We start from the raw sequence: 23,574 nt of genomic DNA on the forward strand, positions 1-23,574 counted from the left end.
ATAAGGAACTCATACAACTTGTTAAGAAAAATACCAAATAATCCAATTAAAAAATGGACAAAGAAACTGAGTAGACATTTTTCCAGATAAGCCATCCAAATAGCCAATTCAGGTACATGAAAAGATGTTCAACATTATTAATCATCAGGGAAATACAAATCAAAACCACAATGAGATACCACCTCACACCTATTAGAATGGCCATAATCAAGAAGACAACAACAACAAGTGTTGGTGAGGATGTGGAGAAAAGGGAATCCTTGTTCACTGTTGGGGGGAATGTAAATTCGTTCAGCCACTATGGAAAACAGTATGGAAATTCCTCAGAAAATTAAAAATAGAACTATATGATCCAGCAATTTCACTTCTGGGTATATATCCAAAGGAAATAAAAACAGGATATCAAAGAGATTTGTGCACTCCCTTGTTTATCACAGCATTAATCACAATATCCAAGATAGGGAAACAGCTTAAGTGTCTGTCAATGGATGAACAGATAAAGGAAATGTGGTATTATATATGCAAGGAATACTCTTCCACCATGAGAAAGAAAGAAATCCTGCCCTTAGTGACAACATGGATAGACCTGGATGGCATTATACTAAGTGAGACATGCCAGACAGAGAAAGTCAAATAATATCTGATATCACTTTGATATATCTGGAATCTGAAAAAGCCAGACTCAGAAACAGACTAAAATTGTGGTTACAAGCTGGGAGGTGGGGGATTGGGAAGATGTTATTACAGGTCACAAATTTTCAACTAAAAGATGAATGAGTTCTGGAGATCTAATGTACAGCATAGTGATTATAGTCAACAATACTTCAAGTTGTTAAGATGCTAGATTGTAAATGTTCTCACCACAAAAAAGGAATGATAATTATGGGAAGTGATAGAGGTGTTAGTAATGCTAGGGTAATAATCATATTGCAATGTATAAATGTATCAAATCAACATGTTGAACACCTTAAATTTATACAAAGTTTTATGTCAATTATATCTCAATAAAAATAAATTAATATAAAAATAAAATGAAATAGATTACGCATAAGAGATCTAATTACAAAAAAAATTTTCAACCGAACTTTAGGAAGAAGATATACGTAAATTTTGTCTTTATAATTTTAAAGAAAGTAACTTATAAGCATGTCAAAAAGGCCAAGAAGCTATTATCTCTTGGTCTATTGTGATATCCTCATAAATGTTCTCCGTGCTACAACCTTCGTTCTCATCCTCTATAGTCTATTCTCTGTAGTGCAGGAAGAATGATCCCTTAAAAGTAAATCAAATACCCTGCTAAAAATCTCCCAGTGGCTTCTCACATCACAGCCTACAAAGTGCTACCTGGTTTGATACCTGCTACCTCTCTGACCTCATCTACTACTACTTACATTTCACTCATTGACTTGGCCTCTGGCCTCTTTGTCACACTTAGCAGGATCCTGTGTCACTTGCTGTTTCCCTGCTTGGAAGGCCTGTCCCTGTGTGGTTCACTCTTTTACTTCCTTCTGGGGTCTGATTAAATGTCACCCTCTCAAAGAGGCATTTCTCAATTGCCTTACGTAAATGGGCAGCTGCACACCCCTCAACACTTTTTGACTATTTCTCCCCTTATCCTTTGCACAACATAGGAATCACCTTAAAATGTAAGGTGATATGATAAATGATATGGTTTCTGTGTATCTTCCTCATCAGTAAGATTCAGAACATTAAAAAAGTGTGATGGTCCGCAGGGTTGGCAAGGGTTGGGGAGAATAGGAACATTTACACAGTCTTGGTGGTCGGGCATGTTGGTAAACTAGGTTAGAAGGCAATTTGGAAATATTTATTAACATTTTAAATGCTCATCTGTTGCACTTTTAGAACTCTTTAGGCTGAAAAACTCACACAAGAATCCAGCATTTACTTACGACCATTTTATTCCTTGACATAGTGGAAAGATGGAACCAACTTGAAGGTCCTAATGATACATCCATTCCCTGAAACAGCACACTGGCATATTTATTCAGGTCTCTGTTCACATTTTCGCTCCTGCCTCCTTGATCACCCTCTCTAATGTATGCTCCACATTTTGTTTTGTCTCCTAACGTGTAAGAAACACTTAAATATTTATTAAAAGGAGTCTATCAAAACTGTTATGAAAAGATAGTCATAGTATGTTGTCAAGAGCACAAAACAAGTCATAGATACCTTCAAGAATATAAACCAATCAGTGAACAATGATTCCTTCAGAAGAGTAGAATAGGGAACTAAGCTCTTTTGCTTTATATCACACTCAACTATTTGCTTTATTTTTTTAACAAGGAGCATGAGTTTATTTGACACTTTAAATTATCCAATAACAACAAAGTGTTGACCTTATCTTTAAAATAGTTGGCAAAATTGTAATTACTGATATCCTTCAACAATTTCAAATTGGGTTTGGTATTTGGGATTATAATTTTATTTCATGACATTTTCTTTCTAGAGAGTGTATGTGAATGAGGGAGGGCATGTGCACACAAGTGCAGTGAGAGTACGTGTGAGCTTGCATACATGTGTATGCATGTGAGGTGTTGCTTCTCTCTCTGTTCCCATTTGAAAGGTATGGGACACTTTGGGTTCAAACACGAAGGAGTTTTGATGCACATAGGGGAAAGGAACACCCTAACTTTTCCATTTATTATTCCTGCAACCATCCTCACCCTCCCATCACAAATGCAGTATTTTTAATTGAGAAAATGAAAGTTGACAGCATGTGTTCAGTATTCCAATAAGGCCCTATTAATTTAAGAAACTGGTATTATAATCCATATTTTCTCCATATTGTTATTCTGTATTTATCTAGCTGAAATTTATGCTGTGCCAACACATTTTGTATTTTAAGACAATTTTAGAATATGAAGGACTTAATGTAAAAATCAGTTCTTTTGCTGTGTCGTGCCAGAAAATTCCAAAGAAGTCAGAACTAGCTGCTCTAAACTTCAGAAGAGATGATTTTAACCCAAACTTGAAAAGCACTCTTGTTTGTAGTGTAAGAAAATAGGCTTTAACTACAACAGAGCTATGTTGTATAATAATCTGAAAAGGAAAAGACTGAAGATTTTTAGGCTGGTAGATTGTAATTACCTAATTGGAATATTAATTCCATTTGTCTTCCTTGGAAGGATGTTTCATCTTTTGTTTAACTCCTTGGTAGTACAACCAATTACTGAAAACAGGATGTGCCTACTTAAAAAAATTCCAATTCCCAGCATTGAGGAGCAAATTCACATTTACTATTAATTGTTTTCATTGAAACTGGGTACCCCAGAAAACCAAAACAGCAAGTGGTAATATTAATAATTTTTAAAACACTCACCATATTGTGCAATAAGTAAAACAGAAAATATGTTTCAGGGTTTTGGTTTGCTTCCCCAGAACTGAGACTACTAAAAGGGAATGAGTTAGTTGTACTTGTCAGTTCCATTCCATCTTACTTTGTGAAATGTACAGAGTTGGTACAAGGCTCATATATTTACTGGACACTGTTCCACTGAAAATGCTGAAGTCCACATACTCACCCACCCATGTGAGCTACGTCAGCATTACTCAAATAGACAACTTCTCCCTTTGGCTTGTTTCTGTAATGATAACAGTATCCTCGGTATGGAATTCAACACACCTATTGCAGTCAAATGTCAAAGGAGAGAAAAAAGAGGTCACTTTAGCATTTTGGAATAAGGTGTTAAAAAAATTCTTTGAAAAATTATTATCTGATTGAATCAAAGACTAGAAGAGATGGTATCATGCTTTCAATCAGGTCTGTGTTTATATTCTCCTGGACAGTAGAAAATATGCCCAATTATTAACTTATACACAAAAAGATTTCACAGACTCTCCTATGAATTCTAGTGGTCAGATGTACAGGAGACCTGTTATTTACTTAATGTATTTATTGATGTTCCACAGTTCTACAAACTGGCGAGAGAATATTTTACTTCATCATTTCTCTTGGGATGCTGCCATTTTGAAGGAACTAGAGCTGTCTCTGATGTTCTATTTTGTGCTTATACCCCCAAACCAACAAAGACTCTTAGAGAATTCTCTTTATAATTTGCCATGCTTTAAGCTTTCATTCTGTGATTCATTAGCCAAACCTTTTCTAAACATTAGAGGATTTAGTTCTTTGTATGTCTTAGGATTGTGTATTTATTTCAACTCTATCTCTTCTTTATAATGAGTGCACATGAATATCTTATATGTGAAACTTCCCGTATGTAGGGATGGTGTCTATTATTTATTCTGTATAGAAGCCAGCACAGTTCTTATATACATGTTTTCTGATGATGCTGCTGAAGAGGGAGAGGAAGATGACACCAGATTAAATGTGGCCAAATATTCTCAGAATGAAAGATGCTTGCTTCAGTTTATGCTCCTCTTAGGTTAGATGGGAGAAGCATCGGTTGAAATCATGGTATGCAAGTCATGTAGCTGTAGTTGCTAAAAAAAGTCAGGGCTTGACTTGGTAACAAAGGCCCTACTTTTTATTTTATTTAATATTTTTTAGATTTATCCTTTATATTTGTCCCGATATCCTGTTTCTGAAATCTGTGTTTTTGATAACTCTCTAAAATTTGTGAAATCTTGAAATTCAAGAAGTATGTCTTCAGATCATTCAAAGGACAAAATGTGAGTGAGAGATTAATGCAGTAGCACATTTGCTTTCTGAATGTTGCCAGTCCATTCTTCTACATTCATGTTGTGTTATGATTGTTCAGCTGATTATCCACTGAATTGCTTTGGCAATCAGCCCCTATTATTTCCTTACCAATTGCTCTAACATCAATCAAGATAGTCTAGATTTATGATGTGAAGACAAACAACCCTAACATCTCAGTGGCTAGGTCAGTTTTTTTCTGCTGCTTAAAATTTACTTCCAATTCAATAGCTTAAAACGACATACATTTATTATCTCACAGTTTTCATGAATCAGAAGTATGAGCGTAGTTTACCAGAGTTTTTTTGCTCAGAATCTCACAAGGCTGCAAGCAAGATGTTGACCAGGCTGCATTCCTTTCTAGAGATTAGGGTACTCTCCCAAGTTCATGTCATTGTTAGCAGAATTCAGTGCCTGAGATGGTAACACTGAGGGTCCAGCTCTTTTGCTAGGTATTAGCTAGGGAATACCCTTAGGACCTAGAGGCCTCCCAGAGTTGCTTGCCACAGTGTCCTTTCCTTGGGCAGTTCATATCCTAGCAGCTTCCATCTTCTAGGCCTGAAGGAGAGTCTCTCCTCTGTGGTCTATTAAAGCAGAGTCTTTTATATTGTAACAGAGTCCCTTGCCACAAAGCATAACCTATTCAAGGGGTTAATTGTCCCTTCACCTTTGCCATATTCTTTTGGTAAGAAGCAAGTCCTAAATTCTACCTGCACTCAAGGAGAAGGGGTTATACAAGGGTGTGACTCATTAGGACTCACTTTAGGATGTGCCTGCCACAGTGGTTTAACAAAACCAAGGGTTTGTTTCTTATGCATGCAAACTCTGCTGCAGTATTGAGTAACTATGCAGGGCAGCTTTCCTCCATGTGGAGACTCAGCCATCCAGGCTGACTCAGTCTTGTGACACTCACATCTCACATCAGATCGTGATCACTGCAGCAAGGGAACAGAGTGCCAGAGAGCCTCACACCAAGAGTTAAAATTATCACATACACTTATAATCAATGGGCCAAGACTAGTCACAAGTCTCCACTTAAGTGTAAAAGGATGGGATGTTTGATTTTCCCAAATGCCTGAGAGGAGAGAAAACCAGGTATGAGTGAGCAATCACGGTTTCTATCACAGTTATCCTAAGAAATGTTCCTTAAGATTTTTGATAGTGTATATGTGAACTTATTTGACTTGTTACAGACTGAAATGTGTGCCTTCAAAATTCATATGTTGAAGCTCTAACCCCCAATGTGATTATAGGAGCTAGGCTTTTAAAAAGGTAATTGATATTAAATGAGGTCATAAGGGTGGAGCTTAATCCAATGACCAAGGTCCTTATAAGAAGATGAAGATAAACCAGGGATACACATGCATAGAGGAAAGACTGTGTGAGGACATAGCCAGAAGGTGGCTGTCTGCATGCCAAGGAGAGAGACCTCAGGAGAAACAAAACCTGCTGACACCTTGATCTTGGACTTCCAGCCTCCAGAGCTGTGAGAGAGAAATTTCTATTGTTTAAGCCACCTGGTCTGTGGTATTTTGTTATGGCAGTTCTAGCAAATTAATGTAACACAAAAGAAAAAGAAATGTAATTAGCCTAATATTTAAAGCATTATTAACTTACTTTCACCCATTTGCTTATTGATTTGGTAGCCATCCTGTAAATTACATTTGTTTGTTTGTTTGTTTTTAAATTCCAATTCTACAGATCAGGAGGAAGAGACTCTCAAGAGGAAATGTAATTTATGCAAAGTTACCTAGTTAACCAGTGGATCAAACTCAGTACAATGTTTACTTTGTGTTCTGGGGTAATTCAAATTTTCAGTAATGAGTTGTCTCAGGCAAAACTATTTATTTAAGAAGCCTATAAACATTGGCCTTTGGCCATAGAAGAACTAAGCTTGCTACCTTAGTTTTATTAAGACTTGCCCCATGGAAACTTCAATTTAATTGAAAATTCCCATGCAGCATTTATTTTAACAACAGCAGCTTGGGGTTTAACTAAGTTTTCAAATTTCCTGTGGTGTGGAAAACAATATTTGAGGCACCTACTTGTAGCAACAATATTTCCTAGTGCTATTATTAGGGTACACCTGTTAATGGCCAGATTTCTACGAGTGGAATAACCAAATATCTCAGTTTGGGCAGTTTTTGTTAGTAAAACTGCAAATATGGCTGGGGGTGTAAATTCTTCTTCTGCAAAATATGGGATTGTTTAAATAATAAGGGAATACCCCCACCCCCTATAAAGTTTTGATCTTGTTTAAGTGCACTCTTCCACAATGTGGGCAATCATGAGTTTCCGTGGTACATTTAACATAATTAATATATGTGTTTGTATTGGCAAGAATCTGTCCTCATTCCTGTTTGTTTATCATGCAAATCTTACTCACCTTCCTACCTGTTTTCTTTACTGGCTATTGGCATCTGTCCTTAAAGTATACTTTAGTTCATTGAATAGTCAGTGCATAAAATTTGCTAAAATGCACAGAGCTCATTCATGATCATAAACAATGTTTTTTCTCTGTCTCTTTTCCTATTGTCCAAAACAGTTTAATATATTTTGCCTGAAGTCTTTGTTTTAATACATATATTTAGTGTCACTTGGTTATAGATTTCATGAGATTTTCTAATAGCCTTACAGTGTAACTCTTCCAATCCAAACCACTGCATCCCAATCTTATTTTCTATATTTGAGGTGTGTTTGTTTTGCTTAATTAGGATAGAAGTACATTTTCTATCCCCTGCCACCGTCACCACAATGAGCCATTCCAAGTCACTTTGGTGTCTATTCGAAGATTCAATCAGCTGTACCCCGTACCAGAACATCATCTGAGGTCCTGGTCGAGTCTCATGCTACACCCATCAAAACTCCCAGGTTTTGTTTCAGTCTGAGCTGATGACACTCTACAAATTCAGATCCACCTCAGGCTTTCCCCAAAGAGCGCCAGAGAGTGGTTAGCCACCATTTTCCAACTAATTCTATGGAGGTTTATGTGCTGGAGGATTTGCTTTAGGTTAACAGACTGCTGCAGTGTTAATAAAAATATATGCAAAACTGCACACACAGTCTTTTTTTTCTTAAATAAGTGCCCATTAAAAATAACTATATGATAATTAATGAGGAAGGTAGGTAGTACAGTGTAGATGGTTTGTCAATATTGTAGTGAGGTCATTCATCTGTGGAGCAGTGATATTCACCTACTTTCTCCTTTGCTTCAGAGATGTAGAGTTAATATTTCACTTCTGATTTTAGATACTTTCTCAAGCATTATTTTAAACAGGTAAACAGGGACTACTTCCAAGATAAAGAAAGTCCCCATTCTTTGATGAAGAATTCATAATGAAGGGAATCCTCATTCCAAATGGACTTCTGTAAGCCATCATTCCCCTGAAACTAATGTTCCTAAGTATGTGGGGAGAACTAGTTAAGGAATGTTAAATTAAGTTGTAACATACTTAGAAACATGGGCGATGTGTATATGGCACTAGTTTACTTTAAAACACTCCCTAATGACCTTTACAAAAATAATACGATAGCAATTTAAGATGAATATTTACAGTAGGTGGAAATAGTTCCCAAGTGCTAATTCCCAAACCCTTGTTTGTGAAACGTCCTGATTCTTTGATCTATATTTTTGTTAGGCTTCCTCAGGCAGAGATGGGCAAGATTGCCAAGACGATATCTTACTTGAGAACAGACAGTACCTGCAGCGCTTAAGTGGGAGGAATCAAGTAGTCCAGGTTACTAAAAAAAAAAAAAAAAAAAAAAATACGCTTGATTCGTCACATGATAGCACGTGCATTGAAACAACTAGGTACACTCGAAGAAAGCCCGAAAATATGTAAGAGCAAAGAGATTATATCTGTTAAGTGAAAAATCTGCAAATAGTAACACTTGGTACTTTTATATTAAAAGTGCTATTTTTAAAAAATTAGTTGTATTTGTTGATGAATATTGTCTTTTCCGTGGATATCTCTCTATTCAGGTCTTATGTACTTGTAAGTTGTGGGGAAAATATTTTAAATCAAAACTGTAAAATAAGCATAGATAGAGAGCTAACATGAGGATTTTTACTTCATTTACATTCATTACATATTATGAGTTTAATTACCTTCCTCATATAATACTGGTATGATGGAAAGATGCTGAAGAAGGCGTACTTCTGTGATGATTTTATTGATTGTGACTGATGGATGGCATCAACATTTCATAGTGAAGAATCATGGTTTTGTTACATCAGGAAAATTAAATTGGGAGAGTTATTTTCTTTCCCAGTGATAGTGGCAGTTAGAATATTTCACCTGTAATGAGATGTGTGCGTTATGTGCCATCGTGAACCACGGCTCAGCCATTAAATATATGTAAATGAAGAGAAACACAAGAGAGCCTGGGCATAATAACATGCAGAACAGAGAAATGGATCCTGGAAAGTGATTAATTTATTTGATGATGCCTCAAGTGAGGAATTTTAGGTCACAAATGAAGTGACAGAATGACAAATTACCATTTTAAAGAATTTACTGGGCATCATTACTGAACAATTGTCAGGTAGTTTATGGTGGCTGAGGAGATGGTATAAATATAGATCTTTTCCTTATCTGAGATGAATTATTAATCACCTTTTTAAAAATCTTTGTGAGTGATGGTTGGCTATCTGATTGGAAATAATGTGTTCTACAATTTTAACTAAATTCTAATATGATATGTAACAGGAATCTTTACAATTAAAGTCTCAGTGGAGAGTGGTAGGAGGTTTACAGTCAATTGCAGTTTTAATGTGATAGAAGAGGATGAATCCACTAGCATTTTTCAATAGATTTTCTTAGGTATATTATCCCTGCTGTGATGTTATTCAAATGTTTACAGTTTATTTTCATTTGAAAAATGACATTCAGATACTTAAATTGTTTTCCTTGGTTTATTAGTTAATGAAAATGAAATTCTAGTAATTACTATAGTTTTGCAGCATGCCACATTATTTAAAGTGAAGTGACTGCCTTTGTCAGCGGCATTATAAATATCATCTTCCTGTATTTTGGTCAATTTTTGTTTGTTTTATCTATGTCATGTCCCTTCTCTGTCTATATGTCACTGTGTCTAATACCAGTAAGAACTGGAGTATAGGAGACAAAGTCAGAATTTGAAATAAAGACGTTTTCTCAAGTTTCTTTTTATGTTTGGATAATTAAACACACACTAACCTACTTTGTGCATGGCACTAACAACACCAAAAATAAAAACAAAACTTGACAGTAAGAGGTACACTGAAAAATCTAAACACATTTTAAAATGTCTGTTTGTGTCAGGCTACCTAAAGCAGAGTTTATACATCTGCTCATATATGATCAGCCTCTTAGATCAAATGTACTTGCTATTACAAAGTTCCTTATACTTTGATCAGGATTAAGGAAAGGGGTTGTTTCTTAAACATTGTATGTTAGTTATCTAACGGAGTGGAAATGTCTAGAGAACTATTTTTAACAAGCTTGTTTCTAAAGCAAGCAAAGAACAGTTGCAGTTTTGCCTTTGAGATGGGAAGGACCTAAATGACTAATCTTTCACCTGGAAGAAGGCTTGAGATTTTGCTCCTTTTACATTAATATGTGCACCTCCTCATTTTAATCTTGATTCATTCTGAGAGTATACGAAAATTTTAAATAAGTATTCCCTGTGTTACCCATGACATCTAACATTGCTGAACTGGCAAGAAATTTAAATTTTGAATATACATGCTACTTTTTAACAAATTTTGTTTTTACTTTTCCCCTCAACCTTGGTAAAATTTTACTGAAACTTTGTCATTAAAAAAAGAATCCAAAAAGAATGTTTGCTGTTAATTTCAGGGTCCAGTCTCTACATGGAGCTGATTTTAAGGACCATCTTGGCAGTGCTGCTTCTGCGTGGTGCATTCCTTTTCCACAAAGCATGCTCCTGTCTCCCCTGCTATATGTGATGGCACCTTTCAGGTCAGTCCACTCCTGCATTTCTCCTTTAGAGACAACCCTCACCTTTCCCTTTTCCTTTATTCTTGCTTGCCACAGAAAATATAAACATGCAAACAAATGAGTGAGGGCATGCTCCTCAGAGGAAAATTCAAATACTGTATGAAATAATATAGAGATTGGACTTGTTTAAGCCAGCACAGTTCAGAGCAATCAAGAATGTATCAGAGGAGAGAATCACTGCTTTATGTGAACTGAGCGCTTCTGCCACACTTTAAATACCTTTCGTCTTCTGCCAGCTTGCATCAGCTGTCAGAGGGAGTCACAAAAAGGCAATGAAGATGCCTTGAACTCTAAAGCATTGAGAGAGCAAAAGAAAGGATTCCTAAGTAGAATAGTGAAGAATAGATTTTAAATGAACATACAGACATGGAAAAGGAGATGCCTTATGCAGTTAAAAAGACTATGATTTTTGGCTCTTAGCATGATTCAAGAGTATGCTACAGGAAGAAAAGGAACACTTGATTAACGGAAATGGCAATGAGTGGTCACTGTGCCACGTGTTGGCTATGCCCTTAATAGTCTCAAAAACTGGTGAGCAGTTTTGGGCCACAAAAAAACATCCAGACATTTTTCCCGATTCTACAAATTGAGATTTGTGAGGAATTTTATCATACCAGAATGACTTAATTATGCTCATTTCTTCTTTTTCTGTTGGAGTTGGTTTATTCCAGGACCAGCGCCTCTTCTGCTTTTTCCCTACAAATCCTTGCATTGATATGACATTCCTCATATCAAAAGGAAATCCAGCCACATAAGTTCCAGAAACCTTCTCCCTACTGCCTATTTCCCCAACATTCTGTTATAAAAATTTTCAAACACGTAGAAAGTAAACATCCATGTATTCACTACCTAGATTCAGTAGATACTTGGTATTTCTCTATATTCATTTTATCACATAGCTAACCATCTACCATCCAACCAACTTGTAAATTTGTAATTTTTAAATGTATTTCCAAGTAAATTTCAGACATTACATTTCCCCTAAATAATTCAACATGACTATCATGCCTAGACTTTAATATTTATTTTTGGATTTTTTCCCTTGAAGTAAATTTTACATCCAATGGAATATATACTTGTTGAGTTTCGATAAACACATGCATTTGTATAACCCAACCCCTTATCAAGATATAGGACATTATTCTCACCCCAGAAAATTCCCACATCTCCCTCCCAATCAATACCTTACCTCCACCCACAAAAGAGGAAACTGCTGTTCTTTTTTTTTCCAACAAAAATTAGTTTTGCCTGTTTTAGAACTTCATATAAAATGGAATCATATAGGATATACTACTTTGTGTCTGGCTTCTTTAACTCTGCACATTTTTTTAGATTCGTCCATGTTGTTACATGTATCAGTAGTTTATTTTCATGGATGAGTAATATTATATTTTCTGAATGTACTCCAGTGTACTCATCTCTTCTGCTATTAATGAACAGTTGGGTTATTTCTGATTTGGGGCTATTAGGAATATAGTAGCTATGGACATACTTTTATGAATATACATTTTTATTTCTTTTGGATCAGTATCTATGGGTGGAATTGCTGGCTCACAAAATATATGGTTATTATAAGAAACTGACAGAGTTCATTTCTACAAAATTATTGTGTGTTTTATATTCCCACCAACAATAAATACAAAATTCTAGTTGTTTCACTTTCTTGACAACATCTGATGTTGTCAGTCTTTTTATTTTAGGCTGCTTTGCGTTTTTACTTTTCTAGTTTTCCCCTCCTCTCTTCTATGTCTTCAATCACTCTCTCCAGGATTTTTTTTTTAATCGACCTTTTGACCAAATGTCTCCTCTAGCTGCCAAATTATTTCTCTACTCTATTTAACAACTAAGCTGCTTCATTTTATCAATGAAACTACCTTTACTTTATCACTTGAAAATTCCTGACTTTCAGATGCTGGGGTTCCTTAACCCTTAGTGCTGAGTCCTCTTAGTTCTAACTATGCACCTTCTCCCAGGAGAATCATGTTGATTCTCATGCATTTCAAGTCGACCTATATGCAAGCAATTCTCAAATTTATATCTCTGGCCTGGACTTCCCTGAGTTTCATCTGCCTGCTTTACATTTCTGCATATCTAAGATTCTGATATCTCCAAGTCATTGTATCTGATTTTGAACTTGTGCTGTTCCTCCAATCTCTGCTAGGATTGTGCATTCCTTTTTCTTCCTGTCTGAGAAAAAAAAAATCTATTAATTTTCAAACCCAGTTAAACAATGTAAAAGCTATATTTCAGGAATAATAAAAATAATCTAAAAGGAACACCTAAAATGCCTAATGTCTAAAAAGAAATTAGACAATACATAGAATGAATTAAAAATCCATGTATCAGTACCTAGTGGATGTAGCTAAATACATCCACTGAAGTGGTGTAGTCATGTAGTGGAAAATGTTCAGCCTTAAGATGCTTATATCAAAAAAGAAGAAAGATAAACATGAATGAGTTAAACAATTAAATTCAGACAATAGGAAAGGAGCAAAAGAAAAATCACAGATAAATGAAGGATGGAAAAAATATGGATCAGAAAAGAATAAAATAGAATCAACATAAGAAATAAAACAAGTAGCATGATCAAAAATGTCAAAAAATGTAATATTTGAATAGACTAATAAAATTGTCAGATCTCTAGCAAGCCTCATTGAAATAAAAATAGAATGTCCAAATAAACAAAATTTCAAACAAGAACTCTAAGAAAGCAGGCATAAATACAATAGACATTAAGATAATAATAAGAAAAAATAATAACATTGATACCAGTAAATTAAAAATGTGAAAGTGTAGCTAACTTGTCATATTTCCAGCAAAATTCAGCCTACTAAAACAAGAAGAAATGGAAAATGTTAGTGATTCTATAACTATTAAAGGTGTTGAAACAGTAATTAAGATGATCACATAAAAAGTTACCAAATCCAGGCAACTTTAAGGGTGATCAAACAAATATTAAGCAATGCCAAACATAGTTAATACCAAGCATAAACAAACTATTCCAAAGACAATAAAACAGAGAGTATTTTGCAAAAAAAATAAATAAAACATAACATAAAAATGTGTGTGGCTTGAATAGCATTGAAAAAAAATCAAACAAAAAACATATAAGAAAGAAAAATTATAGGCCAGTATCAATCATAACAATAGATGCAAAAATTATAAACAAACTATTACAGATGAAATCTGTCAATATATAAAGTATATGAACCATGTAGGATTTATCCCAGGAATTCAAGTTGGATTTAATGTTAGAATAGTTATCAATTTAATTCTCCATTTTAACCACTTAAAAGAAAAAAAAAGGACCTACAATTACAAAACATGCAGGGAAAAACATGTGGTCAAAGTAAATATCAATTTATCATAAACAAAACAAATAAAATATTAGATAACAAGGGATAGAATGGAAATTCTTTAATCTCAAAAGTGTATCTATCAAAATCCTTTATCAAATGGCATCCTAATATTGAAATGTTAAACTCATTTCCATTAAAATTGGGAAAAAATAAGAATGCTTGTCTTCATCTATTTCTATTGTAAATTTTGTTTCATTTGAAATCAGCACAATAAGACCAAAAAGTACAAATATCATATCATTATTTGTAGACATGATTGTCTATTATAGACTACTGAAAACAATGCAAACTATTAAAATGACAGCTTTGTAAATATATATTTATATGTATAGCATACATAAATTTTATATATATATCGCATCAATACAAGAAAGAAAGCTGATATAGCTATATCAGTCAGAATAGACTGGCAAAAAAGCATTATGCAATACTTAAGAATCAATTATAAAAAGAAAGCAACAATCAAAAGAGAGGAAAGTCATGAATAGGCATGTCATACAAGAGAAAATATGAATAGTTAATAAACATGAAAAGATGTTCAACATTCTAGAAAAATATCCTAGTGAATCCTTGCATATGACACTGGGAGATATATAGAAAATGTTCATAACAGTACTGCTTATAACAGAAAAACAGAAGGTCATTTTTTTGTCACAAAAGTCACAATGACACGTTTGAATGCAAAAGTAAATTGAAATATATGCATATGATAAAAGGATAGCATGCTGGTAGAACAATATGCCTCTCCATGAAGACTCCTACAAAGATAAGATTTAGTAAATCAGGATACTTCATTCATAATTACTCCATTTATAAAGTTTAACACTCTGTAAAAGTAAACCATATCTATTTATGGATGCATGCATAGGAGGCTAAAATATATATTTATTAAAGTGAATGGTAAACACTAAATTCAGAATAGTGATTATATCAGGGAGATGTAGGAGGAAAATGCAATTTTATTTTAAACAATGTGCTTTCAATGTACTCTTAATGTTGTAATTCACACACAGGTGTTTTATTACATGAATATTCAGTTCAATATTATTCTTTATATTTATATGAACATTATATACTTTGGTATGCATGAATTATGCATAATAAAATTATTTTTGAAAACAAAAATAAAAACACTTTGGATGTATTTAGTCTGAAGATAGAAAAAATCTGATATTATTCTATGTAAAAATGAATGCAAACATATTCTAACTAGATATATTCCTTTAACTCCTATTAAAGACAGAAAATTATACAAACTTAATGAAAATAAAAGCAAAAGTAACAAAAAACCCCGAAATCATGATGCCGTGAAACTTCTCCTGTGCACCTAAATTTATTTAGACAATATAGGATTTCTATATCTAATTAAGTTATAATTATATGTAAAAACTGTGAGAAGATTATAAACTAGGTAAAGTCTTAAAAATATAGTCTTGACTCTTTTGGGGGCGGGTGGGGCACATCTTAAATTACTATAATGAAATTACCAGTTGAAGTTTGCAGTCTTGGCCTGACGATTGCTAGAATCAGGCTCTGATAGTTGGTGCTGGATTGGCAGCCTAAACTTTATTTCACTTTATCTTGTTTGGGACTCCACCTAGTTTGGAAGATTTCTTTAAGGAATTCTCTCTGGTTAATCTTCAGTCTCTCTCAGACCATATTCTGTGCTTTCAAATTCACTCTGGTTTGATTATTAAAAATAAATTAAGTGTGGTTTCTGATTTGGAAAGCAAATTTGTGGTGATAAGGCTTTATCAACCAGCCAATAAGAAGTTATGGCCACCACATGAGAAAGGAAAACATAGCTTTACCTAGGGCAAGTATGGAAGGAAATTAAACGATATTACAATAAAGGTCACAATATTCTCTAAGTATAATAAATTCTTGGTATGTACTGGGTTTAGAAATTAATTTGCCATGAGAATAGTACACTTTCCAGTCTGAATGACTCTAGGAGTTAAATATTTTTATTGAAATATAATTGATATACAATATTGTTAGTTTCAGGTGTACTACAAAATGACTTGATATTTACATATATCATGAAATGATCACAAGTCTAGTAGTAATTTGTCCCATATAAAATTATTACAATACTATTGACCATATTCTGTATGCTGTATATTACATCCCTATGATTTGTTTATTATATAACCATTAGTTTGTACCTCTTAATCCCCTTTACCCATCACCCCTCACCATTCTGGCAACCACATGTTTGTTTTCCATACCTATGAATCAGTTTTCCTTTTGTTTTGTTTGTTTACTTATTTGTTTCATTTTTTAGACTTCAGATATAAGTGAGATCATGTGATATTTCTTTTTCTCTGCCTGACTTAATTCACTTAGCACAATACATCCATCCATGTTGTCACAAAATGCAAGATTTCATTATTTTAATGGCTTAGTAACATCCCATTGTGTGTATGTGTATATATATTTCACACCTTCTTTATCCATTCATATATCTGTGGACACTGAGGTTGCTTCCATATCTTGGCTGTTGTAAATAATACTGCACAAACATTGGGTTGCACATGAATTTGCAGGTTAATGTTTTTGTTTTCCTTGGATAAATAGCCAGAAGTGAAATTGCTGAATTATCATATGGCAGTTCTGTTTTTAATTTTTTGAGGAAACTCCATACTATTTTTCATAGTGGGTGTCCCAATTCACATTCCCACCAATAGTGCAAGAGGGTTCCTTTTCTCCACATACTCACCCATACTTGTGCGCTTTCTTTTTGATGATAACCATTCTGACAGGTGTGAAGTGGTATCTCATTTTGGTTTTGATTTGCATTTCCCTGATAATTAATAATGCTGAGCATCTTTTCACATGTCTGACGGCCATCTGTATATCTTCTTGGAAAAAATGTCTCTTTAAGTCCTCTGCACTTTTTAAGTTGGGTTGTTTGTTTTTTTGATGTTGAGTTGTATGAGTTCTTTGTATATTTTGTATATTAAACCCTTATCAGATATATCATTTGCAAATATCTTCACCCATTCAGTAGGCAGTTTTTCTGATTAGTTGAAAGTTTTCTTCACTGTGCAAAAGTTTTTAGTTTGGAGTAGTCCCATTTTGTTTATTTTTGCTTTTGTTTCCCCTGTCCGAGGGGACAGTTGCTAAGACCGATGTCAAAGAACATACTGCCTATGTTTTCTTCTAGGAGTTTTATCATTTCAGGTTTTACATTTAAGTCTTTAAATAATTTTGTTTATTTTGTGTATGATATGAGAAAGTAGTCTAGTTTGATTCATTTGCATGTAGCTGTCCTACTTTTCTTTTCCAGTTTGGAGTCCTTTAATTTCCTTCTTTTTTTTTTTTTTTTTTTTGTCTGATTGCTGTGGCTAGGACTTCCAATACTATGTTGAATAAAAGTGGTGAGAATGGGCATTCTTGACTTTTCCTGATATTGGAGAAAATGCTTTTAACTTTTCAGCATTGATGATGAAATGTTGGTTTGATGTTATTGTAGGTTGGTCATAAATGGCCTTTATTATGTAGATGGCCTTTATTATTCTATACCCACTTTGTTGAGAATTTTGTCATGAATAAATGTAGAATTTTGTCAAGATGTTGTTTTTTGCGTTAATTGAGATAATCGTATGATTTTTATTCTTCAGTTTGTTAATGTAGTGTATCACATTGATTTCTGGATATTGAACCATCCTTGCACCCTGAGAATAAATCCCACTTGATTATGGTGTTCGGTCCTTTTAGTGTATTGTTGAATTGAGTTAGCTAAAATTTTGTTGTGGATTTCTGCATCAAATTTCATGAGTGATATTGGCCTGTAATTTTCTTTTTTTGTGGTGTCTTTGACTAGTTTTGGTACCAGGTTGATACTGATCTACTAGAGTGAGTTCAGAAGTATTCCCTCCTCTGCAATTTTTTGGAATAGTTTGAGAAGGATAGGTGTTAATTCTTATAAAAATTAACTTGTGAAACTGTCTGGTCTTTGGCATATTCTTTTTTTTTTTCATTATGCTGAGTAATTTCTTCAGATATATCTTCCAGTTAATGAATTCTCTCTTCATCTGTGTCCAATTATTGCAATAATTTTTAAATTTCTATTCCCATACTTTTGTATTTAAAAATTCTATTTGGTTCCTCACAAAAGGGCTCTGTGTTTTTATTTTAAGTGTGTGTTCTTATTTCCATGTGCATTATATATATTTTTTATTTCTTTAATCATTTAAAAAAAGACTTTATTAGTTGCATGATCTATGCAGATTTTAGGGATACAGGAGTGAGCTAAAGAGAGTTCTGTCCTTATGGAACTATCATTTTAGTGTAAAATTTATTTTTATTTCCATGACCTATTGTTATTATGTTCTCTGCAAATAGGGGTAGTGGTGATATAAGTCTGTTTCTTTTTGTATATGTTGACTCATTAATGTCACACATTTCTATTTTCTATATTTTGAATAGTAATTTTAAAAATTAATTGTATGTCATCTTAAACATTATCTCTGCCTTTTCATCTCACTTCATGTTCCAGGATAACTGACACTGTCTCAATTGTTGGACAATTTCTCTCAAATTGTAGAGACATTTCAGTCTTGATACAATATTTTAAGGTTAATTTATTGGCTTGATTTTTCTGAATAGTAATTTATATTTCATATTCCCAACCCACTTGTTTAAGTTAGGTGTAAGTTAGGATATATATTTTTTTAGAATATTTGCTTTTTTCAGAGAATTGCATAAATGCAGTTTTGAATTTTTTAAATAAATGCTAATTTATTACAGAATGTTAAGATGATTGTATGGGAATGGCCTCAACACTGTCTAAGCTGCATATTATGAGAACTTAATGTCTCTAGATTGCTTTCGAAGATGGGAGAGTATTATAGACTGAATTGTGTCCACCCCCCAATTCGTATGTTGAAGTCCTAACCCCCCAATGTGGCTGTATTTAAAGATACTCTTTAAAGGGGTAATTAAGGTTAAATGAGGTTACAAGGGCAGGGCCCTAATCTGATAGAGATGATTTCTTTATACGAAGAGGAATAGACACCAGAGATTTCTTTCTTTCTCCACTTGTGTACAAAGAAGTGGTCATATGTGCACACAGCAAGATGTCAGCTGCCTACAAGCCAAGAGAAGAGGTCATGGCATCTTGTCAGCACATTGATGTTAGATTTCCCAGCCTCAAGAACAGTGAGAAATACATTTCCATTGTTTAAGCCACCCAGCCGGTGATATTTTGTTATGGCAGCTCAAGCAGACTAGTATAAAGAGGAAAGAGGGAGGTATTTTAGCTGTTATTGAGTGAAGGACTATGATTTCCAAATAAAATAATTTCAGTGCAAAGGAGAGGGAAAACACACCAAAATGATTCTTCCTGTTTAATATCTGCATCTAGGAAATAATCAAAAGATTCACTCCAAAATTTCAAAATCTTGAAGTGATTTCAGAGAGTGTGAATGAGAGAATCAGCTAAGCATTAGTAATGGATTTCAAGGTATAATGATATTGTAAGTGTAGAATCAAGCCTGTTAGATAAGGGGAGACTTAAAAGCCAATAAGCAATTAAAAAGATGTCCTCATCCTAATCTCAAGAATCTGTTACCTTACATGGCAAAAGAGATTTTGAAGATGTGTTTAAGTTTATAAACCTTGATATAGGGAGGTTACCCTGGATTATCCAGCTGGACCCAATCTAATCAAATGAGTCCTTAAAATGGAGAATCATTCTCAGCTGTAGTCAGAGAAAAAGATGTGATGACAGAAGTTCTTTGAAGGTGAAGGAAGGGGGCCACGTGCCAGGGAATGGGAATGGTCTCTGGAAGCTGGAAAAGTGAAGGAAACTGATACTCCCATTGAGCCTGCAGAAAGGAAGGCAGCCATGCTGAACTTTGATTTTAGTGCAACCCATGTTGGAATTCTATATTACAAAACTGTAAGATAATAATTTTTGTCGTTTGAGCCAGCAAGTTTGTTGTAATTTGTTATGGCAGCAATAGAAAACTAACATCAGTTTTGTTTTACAAATTTAGACCAGAATATATAAAATAAAGACACAAGAACGTAACATAAATATGCCAAAATGTAACATAGCACACAAAGAAAATATTAGTCCAACTACACTTAGTAATATAAGGATGCTGAATACTAAAATACCTATTAGTATTTTAATTCATAGTATGTACAAGAATATAAGTGTGTGTTACACAAAATTATTTAACGATTTTAACATTTAAAACGCTTTTACATCACCCACAAAAAATGTTTTACGTGTGCCAGTAATTCATAAAAAAAGGAATACAGAGATACAGATGGTGTATAAATACACAAAATGTATTCAAAATATACTTTTTAAAGTATCCCAATTCAAAGTATCCCAATTTTAGAATGAAATATGTTTTATCACCCCAAATTAAGTTTAAGAAAAAAAAGAAAAGTTTCTTGTACCTAGTGAACTTTGAGTAAGTTAGAAAGCAAACTCACACACCCCAGATGGAGTGTAAAATAATGCAGCATTACTAGGCCAGTGGAAAATTTGGAAGTGTAGAGTCTTTAAAATATCCCTATTTCACTGACCAATTTCAATTAAGGAAAAATATTGTGACATATGTTACAGTATCTCCAATTTTAGGAATGATCAAGATATGTGACAACATCCATTTATAGATATGCTCAGCAAAACATAATTTATAATAGCTAAAATTATATTACTATGGTTAAACAATGCCATATTAGTTAAATACACTGTGGAAAGTCTACAAAGGGTTACTATGCAACTATAGAATTATTAAATTATAAGAAGCTTTAAAACCTTGGGAAACAAACTATTTTTATCAAAAAACCTCATAGAATTTATCTGACAGTCAATAAGAATCAGGAAGATGATATGCATGTATTGTATACATAAACAGTCTCCTGCACAGAAAAGTCCCTTTTCCATTCCCACTATAAGAGATTCTACCTGATCCTCTTTTCCTTACTATGTTGTTCAACTCTTTCCCTCCTTTTCTTCTTCTCTTCCAAGATGAAATTCCCCTTTCCATTTTTTCTTTATTCATTCCCTTACTTTCTCAGCATCTCTCTTCTTTCCTTCCTTCCTTCCTTCCTTCCTTCCTCCCTTCCTTTCTCTGTCTCTCTCTTTCAAACTATTGGGTACAAATTTTGAACAAATTTTGAATTCCTCTAATTTTTTAATGCAGAATGTTTCAACCCTCCTTTATTTCCTGCCTTCTCCTTCAAGACTGCCGCCTTTTATCCATATACGATCTTCCAGGGAATCTTCTCTGATAAAGAGCCAAGTTATTTGATATAAGTTATACACCTTTCTAAATATAAAAAGCAGATTCAGTATCAGGTCTTTCGTAAAACATTTAATAGCATATTTTTCTTATTGCTTCTACACAGAAAACTATGCAAAAGCAAAAGTCACAAATGCAAAGAGATAATTATCTATAAAGATGTTCATCATAGTGTTTTTTATAATACATTTTAAAAATATGAAGTAATCTAAATGTCCTTTCCTTAATTAGTAGGTGCGTTTTACACTTTGCCATATTCACATTATATAGTATTATAATATATATTATGTTATATACACTTATTTATAATGATATATCAGTGTGGGCTAAATAAATGCATATTAGCAATATTTGTAACATGGTATATATATATATATATATATATATATATATATCTTCCTCAACTTACTATAGGGTTACATCCCAATATACCTATTGTTACTTGAAAATATAGTAAATCAAGAATGCATTTAATACACCTAACTTACCGAATAACATAGCTGAGTCCAGCCTACCTTAAACATGCTCAGAACATGTACATTAGGCTACAGTTGGTCAGAACCATGTAACAAAAAGCCAGTTTTATAATAAAGTGTTGATTATTTCATGTACTTTATTGGATACTATACTGAAAGTAAAAAACAGAATGTTTGTATGGGTACAGAATGGTTGTAAGTGTGCGGGTTGTTTATCCTGATGATCGTGTGGATCTACCAAGCATCATGAGATAGTATCATCCTGAGTATCACTAGTCCAGGAAAAGATCAAAATTCATAATTCAAAGTATGGTTTCTACTGAACATGTATTACTTTCACACCATCGTAATGTGGGGACTGTCTCTAAATGCTATACCAGAGAAGCTAGAAGAAGTTGCTTCAGAGATTTCAGATTTCATCTACAGTTCAACTTCTGAAGTTAAGGCCTGAGCATAAGGTATCTGCCACAGATAGTGTACAAATTGTGGACTAAAACAAGCAGAGAAAAGCATCAACCTTCCAGAGTTACTGTCTGGTTAAGGCAAACATGAGCAGTAAATAATGAGGAATATGAATTAGCTTTAGTGTTGAAACTAACTTGGTATTACTTGTATGTGAGATCTTAAGAGTATCAGATGAAGGCAGGTGGAGGCATGCTCTTGTAGAATGATGGCCCATGTTCCTTTTAATGAATAAATGTGCAAGCCAACATCCAAGTTCTCTTATTATTACAATCAGATTTCTTGTAGCTGTTTATGTTACTATGCATAACAAAAATATATTGGCCTATTTTTCTGATTTTTCCCTTAAAGCAGAAAGACTTTTTTTTTTCTTTTGTTGTAAAGAAGAAGGAATACATATTAAAGTAATTGATTTGATTTCTGTTTCATTGTCCACTGCTATTGAACGTCTAAGTGTTTGCGGTTGACGAAATAAAATGCCTCTAAAACAAACAAAAAACAAAAATAAAACAACAAAATACTGGCATGGGTTAATTCAAACAGATCAATCAGATGGTCTGGGATGGGACCTGAGAATTTCTAATATTGAATATACAACCCAGATAATTTTTATCATCTGTCAAATTTGAAAAACATTAAATTAGTTTAATAAGATCAACTTACATCTAATAGATAATTGAGACTAGCTGCTCTGGGAAAAGTTGTTTCCAAATATGAAGGAAAGGTGAGGTAGGTAATTTTAGGTCACATGTGATAGAACTGAGAAATTGCAACATGAGCCTATTAGGTACTTGAGAACATAAAGAAAATGATACTTTGAAGTGAAAAGTGGTGCAGAATAGATATATATGTACCAAAAATATTTTACGCATTTTAATTTCTTTCTTAGAATGGTATCTAGGCATCCTTTTATTCCCCTCTTACCCTTTCCTGTATGTAATGTCCAGATTTCAAACCAGTACTACAGGATTTATAAACTAGTCCAATTTTGGTTGAAATAATTTACTTCAGGACATCCTGGTCTTAACTACAATTATAAAATTATCTACATAAAATACATTCTAAAGTTCAGGGTTCTCTTATCAACATTCGAAGCACAGCTAAGTTTAAGAGTTGATACCACCTACAACTTTATTTTTACCATACAATTTATTTTAATTCTCCTTTCTCTCTAAAAATTTGAGAATATGTACACATTACCAGATCTTTAGCATCCAACATATATATGAGCTTAATCACAAGTGCCATAAAACAACATGATCTATGACAGCATTTCCCTGTCATTTCTCTTATAGGCAGTGAAGTTATTCGGGTTTAATATCTCTT

The 23,574-nt window shown here is 33.6% G+C and overlaps 1 long non-coding RNA gene across 3 annotated transcripts in view; it reads left to right on the forward strand.

The window, feature by feature from the left end:
• Positions 1-23,574, forward strand: part of LOC117313037 (uncharacterized) — a 171,926-nt gene that overhangs the window by 18,674 nt on the left and 129,678 nt on the right. For all 3 annotated transcript variants that reach the window (XR_012333114.1, XR_004527512.2, XR_012333115.1), the window contains exon 2: positions 10,519-10,641. This is a non-coding gene — a long non-coding RNA (uncharacterized lncRNA). The remainder of the gene's footprint in view (positions 1-10,518; positions 10,642-23,574) is intronic.

The sequence above is a fragment of the Tursiops truncatus genome, chromosome 7, assembly GCF_011762595.2.
Source record: "Tursiops truncatus isolate mTurTru1 chromosome 7, mTurTru1.mat.Y, whole genome shotgun sequence".
NCBI classification, from domain to species: Eukaryota; Metazoa; Chordata; class Mammalia; order Artiodactyla; family Delphinidae; genus Tursiops; species Tursiops truncatus.